Source organism: Peromyscus californicus, unplaced genomic scaffold (genome assembly GCF_007827085.1).
Source record: "Peromyscus californicus insignis strain IS unplaced genomic scaffold, ASM782708v3 Scaffold_20__1_contigs__length_68692818, whole genome shotgun sequence".
Lineage (NCBI taxonomy): Eukaryota > Metazoa > Chordata > Mammalia > Rodentia > Cricetidae > Peromyscus > Peromyscus californicus.
In genome coordinates, this window is record NW_026294503.1 from 42,951,920 (window position 1) to 42,971,994 (window position 20,075).

Genomic DNA, 20,075 nt, shown 5'->3' on the forward strand with positions numbered 1-20,075 from the left:
GATGCCTTTGAGGTGCTGAGAGCTGGAAGCTTGTCATACTGTAGCTTAGAACTCCCCCCCTGGGCTAACCTGTCTCTAAGGTCTTTAGATATAGAGATGGCTAAGGCAGACATAGGTCAGGCTCAGGTTATGATGATGGCACTGTGTTCCTTATTTTTTGTTGTGATAGCAATATTGCAGTTATGTTTTTAAAAAGAGCCCTAGCTGGGCACGGTTGTACACACCTGTGATCCCAGTATTTGGGAGGCTGAGGCAGGAGGATCTCAAGTTCTAGGCTAGCCTGGGCTAAATAATGAGATTCTTCCCCCCCAAATCCAAAGCAAACTAACCCAACAGACAAAATCCCTCTCTTTATTTCAGGGAAACTTGCCGGAATGTATAAAGGTATGATTATGACATTTGAAATCTGTTTCTAAACAAGCTAAGTGGAGAGAATGGGGGAAAGTGCAGATGAAGTGAGATGGACCATGGCTTGACCGTCTTGGGGGTTAGGTGGTGAGTTATCAGGGACCCATCATGTCTTCCCTATTTTAACGTATACCAGAGATGGTCCATATTTACAAAGCTTCAGGGCTGGGGATGTAGCTCAGTTGATAGAGTGGCTTGCCTACTCTGTACAAGGCCCCAGGTTCAACCCCTAGAATCGTGCAAACCATGTGTGGTGTCAAACACCTGTAATCTTAGCTCTTGGGAGATGGAGGCAGGAAGATCAAGAGTTCAAGGTCATCCTTGGTTGCATAGGGAGTCTGAGGCCAGCCTGGGCTACATGAGGCCCTGTCTCAAAAACAAACAAAACGTTTACATATGCACACAGGGGTCAGTGAGATGGCTCAGCGGGTCTAAAGATGCTTGATGTCAAGCCTGTTAACCTGAGTTCAATCCCTGGGACTCACATAATGGTAGGAAAGGGGTGACTCCTCCAAACTGTCTCCTGATCTTCACAAATAGGCTGTGGTACACACACACACACACCCACACACACCCACACACCGCCCCCCCCCCCAGGACTGCACTATTTCGAGGCTTTGTTGGACTTGCCTTACTTCCTGTCATTTATCAGATCCTCAAAATGGGCCCCTGAGGGGGGCAATTTCACAGATGAGAAGAGCTAGGCCCGTGGGGTCTGGTTCCTGCTCCAGGCCAGGGTGAATGAGTGGCACAGCTTTCTGACTCGTCAGCCCTTGGATATCACCACTCACCACCCCACCCCACCCCACCCTGGAGCCTGTAACCACAGCACTGCCTGTAGTGGGTTGTTTCTGATTGGAGGGTGGCGTCAGGGATGGGAGCAGGGGTGCTGGGGTGTGACTGGATTCCCAGAAGTCCATGCGCTGGAAACAGTGTGCATGATGGGTCCGGAGGCAGGCGTTGGAAGGTGTGGGGCAGAATGTTTTTCTCACCGGAGTGAGGAAGCTCCCTTGAGAGTTTGGCCCTTGTCTCCTCGACCACTCTTGCACTGATTTGCCTTTCTGAGGCCTCCCATGTGGGATATTGGACCTCCAAGCTGCCCAAACCTAAACAAAACCTCTATTCCTTGTAGATGATCTCATCTCCGGTATTCTGTCACAGTAGCAGGCAGGTGGACTGAGTCGTGGGAAGAAGTAGACGGAGGGAGGAGGTGAGAAGGCCCCTCTAGCTGAGGCTGAAGGGATGAGGAGGAGGCTGTGTGAGGGCCTGGGGACGATGCTCAGGTGTGTGCGGGTGAACCCCAGGAGCAGACTTGGAAGCGGAAAGTGGTTGGTGGGGCAGAGCTGCGATGCGTGCGGAGGAGTGACGCAGCCCCGGCCACCCTGAGAACCGTGGGAAGATGTCACAGGTTACAAATGTGAACTAAGACATCTTGGTAAGATCCTGACGATTTATTGGATTTATAAGCTCGTGATTGTTTAAATACATTCCTCTTCATTTTGCCACGCTAAATTCATCTACAACAGAGGAGTAATTTAATTCCAGTACTAAATTAACTGCTCTTTGCCTCTTCCCAAGGCCACATGCTTTTGGTTTTTCTTTCTTTTTTTTTGCATAACTTAATTCAATTTTTCGGCTCTCGTCACATTTTCTTCAGCTCCTACGCACTTTTGAGGGCGGTTATAGCGTTATTATCTTATTATTAGTCACTAACTGGGGATAATCCACTTTTCCAATTGATGTATGCTGCTTTAAAACTCCCGCCCCACAGGCAGGGATGGCAAGCGGGTTAGCAAGTTCTGAGAGCCGGTGGATACACGACTGTGAACAGAGATGCTGACCTCTGGCCTGCAGTGACCTGTAGTCAGGCTTCAAAGAAGCGTCATGAGGCGGACTGTCAAGGTGACTGGCAGGGTCAACCACGTGCATCAAACTCATGTTGTGTGTGCTTAACACGTGACACAGTTCCTGTTACTCTGTAGCCGTCCCAAGTTTGATTTTGCCGGTGTTGAGCTCAATGGTTGCGTGGATGGACCCTCTCTTCTCTGCGTACAAGCTATGGTTTTGCCTTGCAAGGAAGGCTGCCCAGAGCCCCAGGAATCCGGGATGGTGGTAATGCACGTACATAGCCCGGCACCTGGAATGTTCACTGTGGATGAGTGAGGTTTGGGGGTGAACAGCTGCCTAGGTCACTTAAGGAAGAATTGGCCCCGAATCTGCACATTGTAATTAAGAAAGATGAGGTCAGAACATTCAGTGGACTCAAAGGAGAGTCAGTGACATTCAGTTTGTTCCAGCAACCACCCGGGAAGGACAGGCTGTGTGTGGTCGAGTGTCCCCGGCCTCGTTGGGGCTGTCTGCTGCTTTTTCATTCCACTTGTTGACAGCGTTGGGCAGGCTTTGGGAGCGCAGCTTACCATGAAAGGTGGAGAAGGAAATGGACAGGAGCCCCTGCTTGGGGCTCAGGAGGATTCTTGGGGTGTTGGGGGGGGACCCTATGGGTGATGTGGAAGATGGAGGGACAGAACGGTGACTTATGAGAGGCACAGGTGCAGATGACGTGTGTCTGTGGTGTTTGGGGAGTGTGGCTATGCAGTCTGAGTTGTCTGGGACCTAGAGGCTCCTGGACTGTGGTTCTTGAGTGAACGCCCCTCTCTTTGGCCTGGGCTACCTGGGTGGTGGCTTCCCAGAGTCACAGGGGACAAAGGAGCTGACAGCTGGGTGCACCGCTTGGATAAGCTGGTAGATTGGCTAGAGGCTTAGTGAAAAGTCAAGAATTTAGATGTAAGAATTTGTCTTCGGGGTACGGGCAATGCAGCTCAGTTGATAGAGTGCTCGCCTAGCATGCACGAAGCCTTGGGTTCAACCCCCAATACTCCATAAACCAAGCGTGATGACGCCTACCTGTAATCCCAGCACTCAGGAGATTGAGGCAGGACAACAAGAAGTTCAAGACCATTTTTGACTGCAGAGGGACTCAGGGGCTAGCTTGAGCTACATGAGACAATGCCTTTAAAACTAAAAAATAATTGTGTTGTCGTATTTTTTTGTTTGTTTTCTTGTTTTGTGTTTTTGTTTTGGTCTTAAGTCTTAGGTAAAGTCAGAAGTGATCAGTGTTAGATTCATCTGGCCTGACTCCCTCCTGCCTTCCTTCATTGGATGCATTAGATCTGAGCTAGATGCCAGACCTCTAAAGGCCACTTGTCCACCTTTCTGGGTCATTTTGAGCTGTGCATTGGAAGGTGACAGAAAATGGAAGGGAGGGCATTGGGGTCAGAGGTGGCTCTCTCTGTGAGTGACAGCAGAGACTTGAAAGCACCAGTAGTCCAGAACCTTTGATTCTGTGGCTTTCTTACACATGCAAATCTATAATAAAGCCCGATTTATGTGTTGGGCACATAAGGGATTAACAACTAATAATAAAAGAGACAATGGAGTGTAATAAAAGTTATGGGAACATGACTTTCTCTCCCTCCCTCAAAATGCCTTAATGTACCACGCTGATAGAATTGGCATGGACAATAACAGGGTCCTGGACAAGGAGAAGCCATGGGATATAAGAAAGCATAGAGGCTTATAACCCCATATCCATGGCAGAGAGCAATCCAGTGGTTCTCAAATCTAAGGCATGCTGGTTAAAAGAATATGTGACCTTTTCCCTGCTTCTTGTGTTAAGGGTGCAGCAGTTCTTCATGGCTGTAAATGAGGCTGTGAGCACCTTACACCACAGGATGGTCTGGGAACTTCTCTCTTCTTTTTGGGACTGGCTGTCTAATCTAGAATTGTACTGACTCCTGTCAAGCAAGTGCTCATCCATTCCCAGCCATCTTTTTACTTTTTATTCTGAGACAAGGTCTCACTAAGTTTCCCAAGCCGGCTTTGAACTTGTGATCCTCCCCCGCTCAGCCTCCTGAGCAGCTAGGATTAGAAGCCTAAAAATGAGATTCGGGGTGAGTCTTATTGGGAGAGTGACCAGCTGCCTTCGTCATCTGACTGGGCTAGGGATTGGTCCATCCAGCCTCCTGTTTCCTCATTGTTCTGAACTTGAACCCTGGGACCTACAGGTCATTCTTACTCCCTGTCTGGGTGTCTCCTCATATCCCTTAGCGATGCTTGTTCAGGACTCTGGAAAGCTCTGATTCTTTTGTTTGTTTGTTTGGTAATTTTCTCATGAGGTAGGGAATCTAAGTCTCTTTGTATGTGGTAGGGAACCCTCCACCCCAGAGCCACTCCCTTGGGCTCTAAGTGACTCTCACTCAGTTATTTTATCTGACAAAGCAGCATCCCTCTTACCTGGTGACTATTTGCTCAGCAGGGACATTCAAGGGAGATGTTCAAGGTCACAGAGTTTCTGTCTCCTGGGACAGCTGGGTCTGTAGGGCATGCTCTCATGGAAAGGCAGGAGGGAAGCTCCAAATCAGGGCAATGGGGCAGGGGGAGGCTGAGGGCGTGAGTCTTGAAATGTCATCTTCACTGTCCCAGAGGGTTATGAAGGCAAAATGGTTTAATGACTCTAAAGGGCTCATAATGGTCTTGACAAGTAGTAGACGTTCGAGGGATGACATTAACACAGTAATAATATTAATGTGGGCATTTGATTAACATATGCATAACCCAGATGCTCTCATCAAAATATACATTCATACTACAGTGTAAATGTCTGATGAAATACCATAACACAGACCTCAAATATTGAACAACAGATGGTTAAACTAAAGACGCAAATTCCCGAGGTTGGAGTTTTGAGAATCAGTAAACCGGGATGACTAAGAAAGAGGATTCTGGAATTAGTTAAATTGGAGTCAAAATTCCAGCTCTGCACTTTCTCCTGGAGTGCATGACAGTGAGCCGACGCTTACCCTGTCATGCCTCACAACACCACTGTGTGCCCTTGAGAAGCCAATTAAGGGGGAAAGTGCCTGACACATAGTAGGTCTGATAAATGCCCCTGGTGAACAAGATCTGGGGTGAGATAGGCTGGAAAAAGCCTCTCTTGGGATCCTTAACCTCACCTACAGTGGCCCAGGCTTCAGCTATGTTCATCTTACAAAACCACTGAGTACCTACTATGTGCTGGTACAGACAAAGCCACCCCCTCGCTCTGCTCAGCCAGGCGACTCCACAGGTTCTCTTCTTCATGGTGAGTTCCCATGGCTGTTAGGTGTCTCATGAACACAAAAATGAAGAACCCACCTAACCGAGCACGTATAGATCCCTTGCCTGGGGGATCTTGAGCCTTATAAAGCTCAGGGCCATTGAGAGAGGGATGCTGAGGGCAGGATTCCAGATTTGGTGACCACAGGATCCTCAAGGGTGGAGGTTGTTGGGATCTGGAGAAGGTACTGCAATTCCCCTCCCCCCAGCAGCTTTGTGCCACAGACACTGCCTCCTGTGTTAGCCCCACAGCCCCTTCCCGGGGTGTAGAAAGAGCACCCTAAATTTGCATCCCTTGATTGATCCACACTCTGTGCCCCACAGCATATAGAGTGTCTGGAGACATCACTCTCCTCTTCCTGTCTCTGTTCCTGCAGGCAGCCTCCTAGTAGCCTGCTCTGGGACTGGGACCCTGCTTCGGGCTCTCTTGACCTTACCATGTTCCCATCTTGTACGTAACTGCTATCTGTTATTCGTGATCATCTGCGTAAGGTGGGGACCTCTTTACTGGGCAGAGGGACCACATTAGCACTAGTCAGATCACTGGGTTTATACAATAAGTGTCTGTCTCTGTCCTCCTGTGACATGGGAATAACAATGGTGGTCCTCATGGGTACCACTGTAGGGAGGAGGTAGCCTTTGCTCCTCTCTCTGCAACTTATAGGGGAGGAGGCAGGGCCAGGGAACTGCTTAGCTCAGAGCCAGGTTGAGAGTGGAATGGGGGATGGGCTTATCCCTTGAAGTCTCAGCTTTCTGCTCTACAAGATGGGGTACGATACTTCTACATTGGAGGCTTGGGCTGCCTGCCGTCTGAAGCTGTGTGGGCACAGGAGCCAACTCAAGCACTGAGCAAACATGGATTGCCCTCAGTTCATAGACCTGGGTTTGAGACTCACTGAGTGCCCTCAAGCCAGAGTGGGCAGACTCCTAGAGGCATAGACGAGCTTCTAAATGAGGAAAAGTGGGTCCTGGAGAGGGCCAGGGCTCACCCAAGAGTTTACAGCTAGGAGGCCCAGGTGCCTGTGAGGAGAGGTGTCAGATTGTCCAACTGTCCATCTGATAGCTTGCAGTTCCTCAGCTGAGCCGCGAGACATCTTGGTCAGCTTGGAAAGTCTGAGAGGACTGTCAAAATCCACATACAGATATCAAGACTGGATGTCCCACTGTGTTTGATGACATTAATAGGCTCTGCTTTTCAATTGCCAAAAAAATTTCTTTATCAATGAGCTATCAGGTGAGCATTTTAATTGGAAAGGAAAGGGGTTGAGGGCCAGCAAGATGGCTCAGTGGGTAAAGGAGCTTGCTGCCTAGCCTGATGACTCGAGTTTCACCCCCAGAACCCATAGGTAGAAGGAGATTCAGACTACCCACCGGGAGGGAGGACAGCAGGGCTTTTCTTGATTCATGGAGGGGTCGAGGGGTGTTAGTTACAAGGATAACATTTTTTCTTCATTTGAACAGTCAAGTAATTATTTCTAACACACCAGGTGTCTTGACACCATATTTTGCCTGTGGTTGAAGGTGTGAGAGACGCTGGCCTCTAGCTGCAGGTGTCTGGGCTGCTTGCCTTGGCTGACTCTAGAGTGGAAACTTGTTGGCTCTCTGAGCTTGCTCCATGTGACTCAGTGTGGTGTGAGGCAGAGTGAAGAGAAGCGGAGCTCTCAGGGCCTCTGTGGGCTGTATCCGATGGGCCGTGCGGCCCCCATCCCTCCAGCTAGAGCTTGAGCTAGAGCTTGGAGGGAACCCTCAGAGGTTGGGGGTAGCATCTATTACCCCTTAGCTGTGTGGCCTTGGGAGTGTCATCTTGCCCCCTGGGCCTCTGGTGTTCATCATCCAGTAGAAGAGACAATGACATTTTCATTGGGGAGGTGTGATGGCATGGAATGAGATAAAACTTAGAGTCACTTACAGGAGCAAATGGGACTGTGACCACCGCCATCATCGTCATCTCATTTAATGATGGCCCCTAAAAATGAGGGTTTCAACAGACCCTACATTCACCCCTTAATGCCTTTAACTATCAAAGGAGGATGGTCACACCACTCCTTTCTCAGCTGGGGCCAGTGGCTCAGTTCTACTCCATGAGCCTTCTCTTGGTGCCATGAAAGGTAACTAAGCTTGTTGGTATTCACAGAAGGGCCCTTACTGCCAGCATATCTCAGCTTACAATGCCCTCATCACACCCCTGCCGACCGCCCCTCATATGCTGTGCACGTGTCCCAGGCTTCCTGTTACATCCCTGCTACAGTTTAGGGACATAGACCCATGGCTTAGGGAAGTTGCACTGGAGTAGAGGGAGCCTACTGGGCCCAGAGCCCTGCCTGTGAGTGGCCATGAGGAAGGTGCTAACCTGAAGCCACTCAGGTCCCCTGGCCCCGCCCCCACCTCCTTACCGTCCCCTGGTGTCCTGCAGAAGTTGGAGATTCCTGAATGAGATTGGGAATGCTGCCACTGCTCAATGAGCTAACGATGAAATTGGAGACTCATGGGCAGGAGGCTCGGTGAATGATGATCACAGAAAATGCTGAGAGGTGCGTCCTGGAGGGGAGCCCAGCCCTCTTGGAAGGACAGGATGAATGAGAGAGCTCAGCCCGTTCTGTGACATCTGGAGGTGAGGGTACTCCAGCTTCAGGACAGACCTAGGCTCAGATCCCAGCAGTGCCCCCTTGCTTATCCTCATTCCCTGGAGCAAAGTTGGCAGGGGCTGGGCACAAAGCAGATGCTCAGAAAATACCCGGTGCTTCCTCCAAGGGGCAGAGTGAACATTTTCCTGTCTCTCAGGGTGTGTGTGTGTGTGTGTGTGTGTGTGTGTGTGTGTGTGTGTGTGTGTGTCCCAATCCTGCAGCTGTCTGCACTGTCCGAAGGGGGAAGGGTTCCAGAATGGGAGGTCATGGGGTCCCTGACAGTGCTTCCCAGGACGACAGCTCACCTGCTCAGGGGGGCCATGCACAGGACCTTTCCCATTAGGTCCTTTGCTATCTCCACACACAGAGGTAGGGTTGGGGTCACATACACACAAAAGCTGATTTTTTTTTTTGGTGTTGGGGGCAAAACCTAAGGCCCGGAGTGTGCTACATAAGTGCTCTGCCACTGAGCCACGCCACCAGAACCACCCTGATCACTTCAGAATTTTAGATGGAAATCTCACACGAGATTACCTTCTCTTCCTCTTTGGGTCCAGTCTCTGGGCACTGTTATTTGAGGGGACACGCCTGCTCTGGGGTACAGGACCTAAACTCAACTTACGAGGCTCTCTGTCTTGGGCCTCAAGTCTAGAGCAGAAAGAGAATGAATTTGCTCCCCTAAAAGAGTGAGCAGTGGCCAGCGGGTGGTGGCGCATGCCTTTAATCCCAGCACTCAGGAGGCAGAGCCAGGCGGATCTCTGCGAGTTCGAGGCCAGCTTGGTCTACAGAGCGAGATCCAGGACAGGCACCAAAACTACGCGGAGAAACCCTGTCTTGAAAAACCAAGAGTGGGGGGCAGTGACAGGACTCTCCCCTGGCTCTAGTAAGGCGGCTGGCATCTCTGCCCTTTGCTATACCCCAGATTCTCATTCTGCACCCTTATTAGCATCTTCTTTGTAAATGCCCTGCCCCACCCAGCCCCTGTGGACACCCCTTGCTCGTGATCCTGCCTGGGGATTCATTCTCTGCAGTGGGAGCCCTCTGTTCCTTGCATGTGGTGTGCTGTGACAGACACTGAGAAACGGTTTCATGCAGCAGGTGGTCGGTCCTCTGGGGGACAGTCCTGTGGCATCCAGGAAGGGTAGCCTTAGGTTGGGAGCCCCATGCTGCCAACAGGCTCTCATTCTTATCTGACAGATACTTACGTTCAGTCAGAGCATGCTCAACAGCTGGTGTGAACCAGCCACAGAGCAGCGGTGGCAGAGTGGGCTGGTTGGTGACCTGTGAGAGCAGGAAGTACGACCTCCTCACTTCTGGGCCACGTTCCTTGTCCTGAAGTTCTGCATGTGGGTCTTGGCCAAGGACTGCTGGATTCCTTATCCCTTCGGCAACAGCATCCTCAACAGCATCGTTAGGAGACACAGTTGTGAGGGTTCTGAGCAACCGCTGTACACCTGGCCCTTAAATGGAAGCCATGGTGGCATCTGTTGTCATCACTCGTTGGTTTCTGCACTCTGAGAGAAGGCATGTGCCTGTTTTCTGGACCAGACAGTTGGAGCAGAGGGATGTAGCTAGGAAAATATAGAAAATATAGAATGCTTGGTACCTGTCATTCAAGAACAGCCCAGGCATTTCTCCTGGGTCATTGCAGGGAGATCAGGTTCTTCCAGAGCCAGCCCTGTGTTATCTACACAGGGACGGCACCCTGCTGTTGATATGGCTTTGATCTTGCTCCATATCATAGATCACAGCTATTTACACCTGTGAGGACTTCATTCCTTTCCTAGGTCATGACTGGACCCTTGGGGACAATTAGGATAGCCACATGAATGCTGGTTAGATATTAACAATGCCAAATTCCTAACTCCAGACTTCTCTGACGGTGTCACATAGATTGGCATCTCCAGCGTACTTTCCATTCTCCAGTGGCTGGAAGACCCCCTGACTCTACTGCATGATCCCACACTCTTGGGCTAGTGCAATGCAGAGCCTGTAAGATCTAAGTGGACCAAGGCTGTCCATTCGCCAGCTCAGTCTATGACTCCCACGCCACTCAGGCTGAGAGCTCCAGACTTGACATGCTGGCATGATGGGGCTCTGCTTGGTGCCCACTGTGCCGTCGGACTGTGAAGCTGTGTGAGGGTCGAGGCAGGGCTCCTGCCTGTGTGTTGAGCTGGCCCAGAAAATGTTGTCGAGTGGAACAAGTGTGACAAGAGCCAGAAGAGAACAAAGACATTCTGAAGACCCTTTCAAGGTCACCGGCTGGCAGGGAATGAACACTGTCATATTGTTTGATCATTTATTTATACTCTATTTTCAAGCAGGACTCGAGGCACCCAAGATGAAAGGCAAAGAAAGAGCGAAAACAAAAGCTCATGACTTAAGCTCCGCCACCTCCTCCCAGCGCTTCCTCCAGTCCTGAAAAGCCTGCTCCGGTCTGGCTTCTGAGTCAAGGTGCTGGCGTCTTCCTGCGGTTCCATCCTCCATGCAGCTGTGTCTCTCAGCTGGGGATCCAGGAGACCAGAACCTTCCCCCGAGTCCAGGCTTCTGGATTATGTCCTTCTCACAGCAGTAGCCAGGGTCCTGGATATGCTTGAATCATGAGGTATGAAGTATCTCTCGATCTAATCACCTGTGCTTAGGGAGTCAGAACCAGGCCATCCAGTGGCTCTGAGTCCTTGATATGCTTTGGCTACTCCCCATCCCACCACGGCACACCACCCTGCATCTCAGAGCATCATCTGATCTCAGGGGATCACACTACAGTCAAAGCTGTGTGGTTGGGTTGAGAGTTATGCAGCCTGGGCACCCATGGCACAGGTGGGTATACAGTCTATCTCCTCTCATATTTTTTTAGGCGGGGGAGTCAGGACAAACCTGCTGCTGGTTGGCTAAAGCAGGAAGTGGGGTGAAACTGGAAGGAGATGGGACCAGGTCCCATCACTAGCCATGTTCCTAAGGGCCTAGATATAGGGCCCTGGGACAATAGCAGCATCGGGTAGGGCTGGATCTTCTCATACTGAGAGTTGCTTACTTTCTGTCTGCTCCTGGAGACTAAGCCAGAATGCAGAATGCATCTGTCAAACCTGTCACCTCTGCCAACTGTGAGATAGTGGGCATGGGAAGTCCCATGCTGGCGTGGGAAGTCCCCTTCGATTTTATTCATATAAGTACTGTATGCTAACTGATTGCTCCCCTAGAGCTCCCTTCCTCAAAGACGAGCAAGACACTGAAGTCACCAAGCACCTTGTGATGGTTAGCTTTACTGTCAACTTGGCATTACCCAGAATCACCTGGGAAGACAGTGAGGGATTGTCCACATTGGGTTGGCCTGTGGTCATGTCTGTGGAAGGCTGCCTTTAATCAATGAAGAGAGACTCAGCCCACCGTGGGCAGTACCATTCCCTAGGCTTGGGTTCTAGATTGTATAAGAGTGGAGAAATCAAGCTGAGCACAAGCAAGCGAGCATGTGTGCATCCATTTCTCTCTGTTCTTGACTGTGGATGTGAAGTGACTGTTTAAAGTCACCTTGGTTTCCTGTTATGGTTGACTACAACCTGGTATTGTGAGCTAAAGCAAATCTTTCCCCTCCTAAGCTCCTTTTCATCAGCATATTTTATAACAGCAATGGGATTAGAACTAGATCATGCCTACCATGTGCCAGAGAGTCCTCTTCGTGCTTTGCGATCACAATTCTCTCATTTCCTAAATGGTGACTGATGCTGTTCTCTCTCTTCATTGAGAGGCCAGGCTTGGGGGAGATGACTTAGCTGGTAAAGTGTTTTTTTGCCTTGCAGACGTGGGGACCTCAGTTCACTCCCTAGAACTCATGCTTCAGAAGCTGGGCACTGGAGCTGGGGGATGGCTCAGCCTGAAAAGTACTTGCCCAGGCAAGCATGAAAATCGAAGTTCAGATCCCCAGTACCCATGCAAAAAGCCAGATGTGGCAGCATTGCACCTGTAATCCCAGCACCTTGGGGGTGGAGACAGGCAGGTCTTCAGAGCTCACTGGCCAGTCGGCGAGTCTAGGTTCAGTGAGAGGTCTTAATGAATAAGAGGGAGAGTGATTGAAAAACACCCCTCATGTCAACCCATGGCTTCTACACATATACATGCATATGGTAACACAAAGCCAGGCGAGGGGCATGTGCTTGTAATCCCAGGGCTAGGGAGGTGGAGGCAGGAACAGCTGGGCTCTTTGCCCACCCACCTTAGACTAACCAGTGATTGCCAGGTCCCCATAAGAGACCACTTCTTAGGGGGAAAGTGGATGGCTCCCAAGGAAGGGTACCTGAGGTTGACCTTGGCTTCCATAGGCACATGTTCTCATCTCCACACACATTCATTTGCACGTGTACACACACACACACACACACACACACACACACACACACACACGCACACACACACACACACACACACACACACACACACACAAAAGAAATGCACATCCAATAACCATGGCATGGTAGTGCATACCTGTAACCTTAGCACTTGGGAGGTGGAAACAGGAAGAGCAGAAGTTCAAGGCCATCCTCAGCTACATTGTGGGTTCAAGGCCAGCCTGGGCTATGTGGGACCCTGTATCATAAAACAAATAAAACCCCAGGATTCAGGAAACTTGAGATTGAAAATTCCTTAAGAGCACAAGGAGAAAAGTTCAAAGACAGCAAGCTCCTGCAGTCCAGCCTGTGTCCGAGGACACATGATGGGCATAAGTGAGGTAGGAACTTCAAGCAGAGTCCAGCCCTCACTGCCTGACTCTTGCATAATGCCCTTCTATCTCCGGAGGACACCCTCCATCTAGCTGAATGGGTGAGGTCTCTCAGGGCTGGGCAAGGGCTATGACAACAAAGGAAGCCAGGGTTGTCTACACTTTGTTGCTGTCCTTCCTGGCTGAGACACTCTTCTTGGGTCCCCTCCTGTTCACATCTGCCTCTTGACAGCAGCTGCAAGGATGTGGTTAAACACAAAAATCACATCCCATCATTTTCTCTGTAAAAATCCATGGAGGTTCACATGCTCGATACCCTGGCCGGACTGGATCTGGTCATCTCTAGCCCCTGGCCTACAGTCCTCTCTCTTCAGCCCTCTGAAATGAGCCCCATGTGTTTTCCTGCCCCAGGGCCTTTGCATGAGCTCTGTCTTCTACATGAAGTCAAAACACGCTCTTCTCTTGCCTTTTCCTGGGTGGCATCTGTGTCTTCCTCCATAGGTGCCACAGAAATGCCATCCTTTCCACAGAAATACCATCCTTTCAAAGATGCATCCTCCTGCCTCCAAGACCTCCTGGATTTAAACTGGGTTCCCTGGTTTCATTCCTCCTGGCAGGCTAGTTTCCTTCACTCTGTCCAGCTCGTCACTGTATTTTCTCTGGTCTGTTTCTTTGTGTCCCATGTTCCACAGACACAGACGCCATGGCTGCTCTGTTCTTCCTGACCCTTGAAGCTCTGAGCCCGACTGTTCTCGGCACCTTCAGTTGGGTAATGGCGGTGTTTGCAGCTCTTTGCTGGGTATTGTAGGCACCCCTGGTTGGTCCTGAGCTAGAAAGGCACCTGGGACTATCCTCCACCTTTGGGTATAGCGCTGAGCTCTGCTCACACCCCAGAGTTCATTTAACCCTCGTGGTACTCAGGCCTCCATTTCCTCTGGTGTGAGATGGGAATTCCCAAGACCTGGAGGTTGGAAGAGATTAAGTGTAGCCATTCCTTTCTCCATGGACCCTTCTCTGGGCAATCCCCTCCTCCTTTTTTAAAACAAGGACTACTGAGGACCAGAGAAGTCAAACAATTTATCTAAGGACACAGAGCAGAGCTGGGTACAAGATGAGGGCCTTGCCTTTTATAAGGAATTAGATTGTCTCTCCCACCCACCAGCCGTGCGTGGCACAGCATCAGGGACCTCACACCCAGGGAGTCAGGAGAAAGGAGCCCCCACCCCCGGCAGCGGAACAGCAGTTGGTCCATTTCTCCTGCCCAATGCTTCCTCCTAATCTTCTGTGAGCACCCCCCACACACACCCTCCCCCCACCACAAGGGCAACAGCAACTGCCACTACAGAGCTGAGCCCCAGACGACAGGCTTTCCCACACAAGGACCCTTGGGGGACACCACACAGAAACTGACCTATATTAATTTCAAGTGCTATTTGCAGTCTTGGTCCCTTCCCAGCACATAACCCCACCCTGCACAAACTTGCAAACACGTTGATCAGCCCAAGGACGTTGTAAAAATAAAACGATCTGAACCCGGCCCTCTGGGAGTCTCCGCCCTCCAGTGCTGCTGCTCTGAGGCGAGGGGACAGCGATCACAGCCCAGTTCGAGGAAGGGATGCCATCCTCCTGGGAGGGGATGAGAAGGAGACAGCAGCTAAAACCAGTGCAGGGAACTGATGGATGTGATGAGCTAGGGGCCAAGGAGAGGGCAACAGGGGAGGGGAGAAATTAATAAAGGCTCCCTGGGGGCAGGTCACCAGGGAGGGGACAAAATGCTAGAAAGAACAGTTGCAGCCTTACGGAGAATGAAGGCAGAGAAGGGAAAATCCTGGAAGAATATGCTGGAAAAGGAGGCAGGGACATGGGAGGAGGTCACAGATAACCCATGAGAGTAGATGGAAGGACCCATAGTTAATAGGGTTAACTATTAGGATTTTGTTGAGGGGTGGTGTGGGGAAGAGTGTCCTGGAGAAGAGTTAGATGGGGGATACAGCACAGGACAGAAAGTGGAGGCCTGGCTCTAACGTGGCTTTTCAAATCAACTGAAAGCCAGAAACTGACACTTGAGGCTGTCCGGCTGTCCTCTGACCTTCACGTGTGAGCTACCGCATGTGTGTGTACAGAAACACACAAAGAAGCTTAGGACATAGGTCTGCATGGCGGGAGGTCATGTGAAGATGTGGAAAGAGGATACCATGGCAAACCAAGGAAAGAGATTCAGAAGACATGACCCTGATCTCACATTTACCTGATGTCTGAACCCCGGGACGGTAAGGGAAGGAACCCCTGTTCTGAAGCCTGACAGGCTGTGGAGTTTCTCGTGGCCGCCCTCACACGCTGCCATCAGCCCCTCATGTGTAATGCACTCATCTCTTCCCCCAGGCCTGCCTTTATCTTGTCATCTAAGTCAGGTGCAGGCATGGTCACGCCACTTGGGAGGAGTTCCTGGGTAGACAAGAGACAGCTCCATTGTCTAACAGAAAGGGGCTTCAATATATGCTTAGACAGTTCTCTGTCTCTTTGGAAACGTCTAGAAGGCACAGCCTGGAGTCGTGGTGAGATCTTAACAAAAGGCTTCCCAGGCACACACCCTTGGTTAAACTGTCCTCCTGGTAGCGATTCTGGCATTGAGCTTTGCCCAGAAATCACTTCTCATTTTGAACTACTGTCAAGCAGAGTCTGGGACTGCGAGATGTCCAAAGCCAGTTCATTTGGTTTATTTATAGACACTGGTTTGCTCACTGGCCTCTCTTATCGACAAAGCCAGGATCTGAACTCAGGACGGTCACCTCAAAGCTTGTGCTCTGGCTGGGAGGCCCTGTTGCCCCTGCATCATAGAGTAAGTAGGAGTTTTGTGCAGTCCTGAGGGAAGGGTGGCGTTTAAACAGGGGAGACAGAACATGCTAGGCACCGAGTGGACACTTGGCTGGAGGTCCAGAAATGCAGGGGAAGGCAAGTGATAGGAGCACCAGCCCACTGTTTTCCTACCCTTCCCCCTTTGCTGGTTACTCAGCATTTAGTTCCCAGCTCCCATTTGCTGGTGACCACTTTTGACATCCCCTACGACAGAGCAAATATGACACTCTATTCTCCCACCAGCTGGAGCACACAATTCTGTCCTTCCTCAGAATGCCCTTCCTCATCTTGCCCACCAGCACAGTGATGCATTTGAATGTGAATGCTGCCTCCTCCGTGAAGCCTTCCTTATCAGTTACTACCCCTGCTTGGGAGGGTCTGAACACAGAATTTTATCACTCAGAGCACAACTGAGGGGAAGCTGGCTAGGGTGAGGCTAGTGAATATCACTCAAAGAAGCTGTGTGGCCCCCAGGTTCCACCCACCCATGGTTCTGCCAGCTTCTAGGATGGAGGTTTGCAATCTGTGATTTTTTTTTTAATAAATAAAGTTTTATTGAGACACAATCATGCCATTCATTTACATTTTGTCAAAGACTGCTTTAACACAGCACAGACAAATTGACTGGCTGTGACAGAGACTGTATACTTCAGGAAGCTTAAAGAAAACATTTTCTGACCCTTCTGGGGCTCTGCAGGCCAGTGAAGAGAAAGTGTGGAAGACTGTGGGGGAGAGGACTATGGGTTGGACAGGATCTGCTGCTCCTAACTTCCTCTCGTAGCCCATTGGCCATGACTGGTCACAGGCTCCTAACACAGTACAAAGATGTTGGGAAATGTAGTCTTTCCCAGATGGATCAGGGAGCCTGTCAGCCTGATGCACACACAGCCTAGTGTCTCCATACAGCTCTTCCAGGACCTTTCTTCTCTGGTCTATGCAAGGGGAGATGGAAACGGTTCCCTTCTACTGACCTGCAAGGCCCAGACTAGAGTGTTGGGGGGCTCATGCTTCTCCAGTCCTCTTATCTTGGAGTTTCAGAGCTGGGTGACAAATTCTGCAGACCCCTTGTCCCTTGGCAACTTATTCTGGGCATTCCCCCCATGAGGAAGGCCCTGTTGCCTACAATGGTGGCTCAGACTCACTGGTTTCCCTCTTCTCCATTTCACACCTCCACACTACCTCTGAGATCACCTCCCGAAACAAATGCTGCCCCTGAGCATCTGTTTGGGGAATGTCTCCAAAGAACTCAAAAGAACACACTGCTCACTGTACATTAACTAGGCAGGACAACCGACATGAAGAAGAAATTAATACAAGGTATTAAAGAAAATGACAGCAAATGGTCTTTGAAACCAACTCTCTCTCTCTCTCTCTCTCTCTCTCTCTCTCTCTCTCTCTCTCTCTCTCTCTGTGTGTGTGTGTGTGTGTGTGTGTGTGTGTGTGTGTGTGTGTGTGTGTGTAAACATGACAGAAAAAAGCCAAGGTTGGGGTTTAGGCCACCAAGCCAGCACCCCAAGAGGCTTTGAAAGGCTTGAAGTAGACCACTTGATGTCTAGACTGTAATGAAGGGTCACTACGACCAGTTAGGAAGCCTTTGGTGGTCATTTAAGGGGTCATCAGGGCAGGGGCCACCTAATTCATGTTGGGAACATTATCTGGCTTCAGAAGCTCTGTTCCCTGCGCCCCACCCATGAGTGCTTCTTTCTAAGGAGGTTACACACCTGATCCTCTTCACATCTCTCCCACACCCTGTTCCCACTGAAGCCTCCATCATTCGGCCTCAGCCTCTTTTGAGGAGGGTCTGCACCAGAAGCTGGCATCCCTACAGCCTGGCCAGAGTCAACAGCTTCAGCAGGCAGTCAACTGGGTCTCTGACTCCTGTGCAGGCCCTAGAGGCAGCACGTGGCTGGCCGGGTGCTGCTGTCTCTGCCCCGATGCCCTGTGCTGCCCGCTCGGCCTGAGCAGATGGTCTTGTAAGTGAGCACTATGTGAATGGGGTCAGGAGGGTCTGTCGGCTCCACCTTCTCCTCCTCTGCCTCCACTGGGCTCCACTGTCCTTGCTTGCTGTCCTGGATGAGTTCAGCTGGCCAGGCTGCAAGGCCTGGCCAGGCATGGTGTGGCACAGCCCTGCAACCCGGAGTGGGGGAATGTTGGTTCTAGAGCTCTGCATCCAGCAGACTGCAGGCTGGGAGGATGGGCAAGTGGCTGGCCACTGTAGATGGAGTGGCTGCTGATCTTAAAGCTGAGAGTCCCATTGACTCTCTGGGAGGTGGGTGGAAGCCCCAGGAAAATGAAGGTATCTGCTGCAAGATGTGGGCAGGGCTCCAAAGAATCAGCCCCCCCCCCAGTTGCAGCCAGAGGACCCCACTGTGTGCTCCAACTACAATCCTCAGTGGCTCCCACTGCACCTCTGCAAAAGCCCACACTGGGAATGGGGTTTCTCTTCTGCCTTCACCAGGGACACTGACTTTTCATAAGGCTCAGCTCTTCTCTACCCCAGGACCTTTGAACGCATTATTCCCTCTGCCTGAGCATGACAAAGCCTTTGCCTGTACCTTGCCACAGAAATACCCTGGCTGGCAGCTTCCTCCCCAAGAAGGTTGTTTCAGGAAGAACCCACATAAGAGATCTGGGGTCCCTCTAAGGGTCTGGCACTTTCTTTCTAGGAATTTCTACCATTGGTTATGTATATACTTGTTAACTGTTTATTGTTTCTCTCTGCCACACCAAAATGTATGTGCCATAGAGAAGGACAAAGGACCATGCCCGTCCTATGTGCCCAGAAGGCCCTGGAGACAGCTCCCAGTGCTGGGCCCCCCACAGGCTGTTTATTGGACTCTGCCTGTCTACCTATATGCATGAAGAATCAAAGACTGTTAAATTTTAAGGACTTTGAGGGAGTTTGGCCAATTTTGTCTATACTGGCAGGGGCTGACTGAACTTGACTCCGAGCCCCAGCCTGGTCACTCTCTGGCCTTCTGGACCTGTGGGGACTACTCTTCTCCTTAGATCACTCTCAGGGTCCTGGGCCTCCTTGCTCTGAGTAAAAGGTGGGGGCTTCAGAGCTAGCCCTTTGTGTTATCCAGGAAGAGAATAAGAGCAACCATGCTAATTGGTGGCTTTGCCACGGGGGCTGAGCATTCTGTAGGGACCACTGCATTCGGGGGGGCCTTGGGGCAAGAAGTAACTCTAGGTCCCTTTGGTTAGGTATCTGCCTCGCACATGCTCTATCCTGTTAAGTTGGGTGTAAAACACCCACAGGGTGGGTGCAAGGAGCCAGACAGATGTCCCTCTTGTTCATCAGCCTTAATCCTCTCCCTCTGTTACTTCAAAGGGTTGCTGTTTTAAAATGGAGATCTGGGGTATGACGACCCAGTCTGCTTTTGTATAACTGGATCCTTGTTCATGAAACTTGGCCTCTGCTTAACCTTTTTTTTTTTCCCTTTGAAACTGGGTCTCACTATGTAGCCCAGGCTAGCCTCGTATGTGCTGGGTTTATAGGCATGAGCCAACACACCGGGCTTGGAATCTTCCTTTTGTACCAGCACGAGGCTCCCAGGATCTGGACTCTATGTGCTTTTTAATTCATGCTTCTTAATGCATTGGTTGCAGTACTGGGGGTGGAGCCCTGGGTCTTGAGCATTAGGCAAGCTTTCTATCCCTGAGCTGCAGCCCCAGGCCTGCTGAGTGTGTGTGGATACAGGTGCACCTGTGTGCTGGTGCGTGGAGGCTGGAGGTCATCCCTGGCTATGCTCCCCAAGGATGACGTTTTATTGAGATAGCATCTCACCGACGTGGAACTGACCGACTCCGCCTCTCAAGTGCTAGGATTACAAGGGCCACCATGCCTGACTTTTTTTTTTTCTTTCTCTTCTCCAGTTCTGGGAATCGAACTCGGGTCCTCAAGCTTGCATGGCAAGCATGTTACCAACCGAGTCATCTTCCCAGCCTCCTGCCCCCCCCCCAGCCCCTACTCTTAAACATGGTCTTACAAATGGTATCACACCCAGGTGCTCTGGACTTGGTGCCCTTTGCTCAGTGTGATTCCCAGCCAGCGGTTGCCACTGTGGGCATGGCTCTGCCCACTGCCGCGGAGCTCAGCTTTAACCTTACACAGGTTTTGTCTGGGTGTCCACACTCAGCACATAAATATGCCTGCACAAACGGGAAGGATGTGTCCAAGGATAGCAGAGTATCTTGGCACCTACTCCTCACCCACAGCAGACAGACAGCCTAGCCCAGGCTGCAGCACCAGAGGCAACCTGCTCTCCATTTTCTGTGAGAAGAGCAAAGGCATCAAATATGCCTTCCCTCATGCT

At 50.8% G+C, this 20,075-nt stretch overlaps 1 long non-coding RNA gene across 9 annotated transcripts in view; it reads left to right on the forward strand.

The window, feature by feature from the left end:
• LOC128116709 (uncharacterized) overlaps positions 1 to 16,322 on the forward strand; it is a 28,034-nt gene extending 11,712 nt beyond the window's left edge. For 5 of the 9 annotated variants that reach the window (XR_008220567.1, XR_008220562.1, XR_008220565.1 and 2 more), the window contains 2 exons: positions 10,511 to 10,791; positions 13,593 to 16,322. This is a non-coding gene — a long non-coding RNA (uncharacterized LOC128116709). Of the gene's footprint in view, positions 1 to 10,507; positions 10,792 to 13,592 lie in introns of all 9 variants that reach the window. The other 4 variants (XR_008220570.1, XR_008220569.1, XR_008220568.1 and 1 more) reach the window with 4 other exon arrangements.
• The last annotated feature ends 3,753 nt before the right edge of the window (positions 16,323 to 20,075 follow it).